Genomic DNA, 2,515 nt, shown 5'->3' on the forward strand with positions numbered 1-2,515 from the left:
TCCCCCAGCAATCTTAGTTTAAAGCCCTGTCTAGAAGATTGGCTATCCTGGCTGAGAACAGAGACTTACCTCTGCACATGAGGTGGATGCCATCCCTTCCCAGGAGTCCTCTCTCTCTGAAGTGTACACTGTGGTCAAGGAAGCTGAAGCTCTCTTGGTGGCACCACTGCCAGAGTCGTCGGTTCACTTCTTCGATGCTTCACTCCTAGGACCATGGCCTGCAACTGGGAGCACAATTTTACTTTTTTTTTTTTTTAATTACTTAATTTTTTTTTAAACTGCCCCCTTCCTGGGGCTTCAAATTATGCCCTCCTACTAGGGCCTTCTACCTGTGCCTTTTCACTAGGGCCTTCACTTCCACTTCTACTTCCAAGCAAGCTCCAGTGGTGCAATGGGTTAGCATGTGGTACTTATAAGGCAGTATAAGAGAAGTGATGCCAAGGTTGTGAGTTCAAGCCTCACCTGGAGCATTTGACTTTTGGGGGTTGGACTCGATCTATTGAGGTCCCTTCTGACCCTAACATCTGTGAATCTATATGCCCTCTCACTAGGGCCTTTTCTATTGAGGTCCCTTCTGACCCTAACATCTATGAATCTATATGCCCTCTCACTAGGGCCTTTTCTGTATCTTTGCTCCCTCGCTGGAGCCTCCAGGGTCTTGCATCCAATGGGGCTCAGGTGTCTGGAGACATGACTGGCCCCTGTGCCTGTCCCTAGGTCTGGGTAACCCACCAGGATGTGGAGGCTGGGGTTTTAAGGCTCCCCTCGCCTTTCACTGGGGAGGCAACTGGCCTGGCTATTCTGGGGAACTGCCCTGCCACAGAAAGTCCCACCAGGCCATCCTTCCCCAGCAGGGTGCAGTTTTCTGTCATACGCATACTGGCTCAGGCCAGGGAGTGACCGATCCAGAATGGTCAAGCAGCAACCCCATGGGAATGTTTTGTGTAATTCATCCCTTGGTTGGGGCAAAACCTCAGGGTTCCCTGTGCTCCCCACAGGGGTTGGTGCTTGATCCAGTACTTTTCAACATCTTTATCAATGATCTGGATGTGGGGGTAAAGAGCTCACTGGCCAAGTTTGTAGGGTGGGTTAGTAGCACATGTTGCAGACTACAGGTCTTCCTGGTGCTTATTGCCTAGGCATGGTGTGATAGTAATGCACACAACGGGTGAGCCTTGGTTTCTCCCTCAGCAGAACTCCTACTATGTCTCCAAGCAGCTTTGATGGGAGCTTAGCTTGTAGAATCTCTTGGGGATGCTGTAAGCTTAGCTTTGGGTGATATTACCTCTTGGTTGCTGGCTGAAGGACCTGTTTCTACCCTCAGTTCCTCAGGATCTCTTTTAGGGATATCTACACAGCACAGGTCAGTGTACCCTTTGCAGCTGGGTACCACTACCTGGCTCTACACTATGTGGTGTAGACAGACATTTAGCTCCCAGATATGGCTCTGGGTTTGGCAATCTGGGGTCCTCACCCCACATCTCCCAGTTTGGAGCTTGTGCTTGTTGTTTGCAGCATGTGAATCTGTTGCAGGGACCTGGTTTCCCTTCTGCATCCCAGCGTCACTTATGGAAGATGCTGAGAGAGACAACTTTGGGCTTCAGTAGGGCATCATGAAACCCTGGTATGAAGCAATCACACCAGGTAAAATGTAGTGTACTGGCACAGTGCTCATCATACACCTGTTGTGGGGGGTAGGAAGTGGGGCCCAACCTTTGCATCACAGCTCACAGTCAGCTGGCTGAGACTTCTTTAGTCACCAAAGCTGCATGCCAGAAACTGCAGGGCTCCTGTGGGTAAATTCTCCTCTTCAGCCATCAGATCCCTTTTTACCATTGTGCATGCCTGTTTATTTTATCTGTGCTAGCAGCTCCCAGCCCCTCTCCTCCACAGGTACTGGCACCTGAGCAATGCCTCAGGGAGAGCTTTCTGCCCACATGTCACAGATACCCAGCAGTAACACTGAATGGATGAGCTCAGCCGGCACCTCTAACTTTACAGCTCCCCAGCTCTTGGTACTGTGGTTACATTACAAACAGTCATCTATATTTGATGGCTCTGGGCTACATAGAGACTGGGGATGAAATATCAAACTTGGCAGTGCTCTGAGGCCCTCCTGGGGCCAGCCACAGCCAGTGAGGCAAGGAAGCAGAGAATTGGGCTGGCTTTGCTCTCAAGACAGACCCTATTTTTTAAGGATAGTTCCACGGCTCTAAGTGGCTTCTTTCTCAGGGTTGATCGATATAATCTCTGTGGCAATTGTGACATCAGTGCTGAGAAAGAAGGCCCCATGCATGTGTCCTTGCCCCATTCAAGCTGCTTGCTGAAAAAATGTTGTGCAATCCCTTTGAGCGGCATGCTGCACAAGCCAGCACTGTGCATGGGAGCATGTCAGGACTGAGGTCTCAACAGCTCGGTCCTGTTGAGACAGCTCGGTCCTGTGCATGGCCAGAAAGCGACCACCTGGCATCCTCTCTCTGCGGAGTAGGACTGAGTAGGTGGGGCTTGTTGCTTG

General features: G+C 50.7%; 1 non-coding gene across 1 annotated transcript; it reads left to right on the plus strand.

Annotated features, from left to right (window-relative positions):
* Positions 1 to 377: 377 nt before the first annotated feature.
* TRNAI-UAU (transfer RNA isoleucine (anticodon UAU)) lies at positions 378 to 470 on the plus strand. Its single transcript is given in 2 exon segments — positions 378 to 415; positions 435 to 470. It is a non-coding gene; the product is annotated as a tRNA-Ile (tRNA).
* The last annotated feature ends 2,045 nt before the right edge of the window (positions 471 to 2,515 follow it).

The sequence above is a fragment of the Alligator mississippiensis genome, chromosome 16 (genome assembly GCF_030867095.1).
Source record: "Alligator mississippiensis isolate rAllMis1 chromosome 16, rAllMis1, whole genome shotgun sequence".
Lineage (NCBI taxonomy): Eukaryota > Metazoa > Chordata > Crocodylia > Alligatoridae > Alligator > Alligator mississippiensis.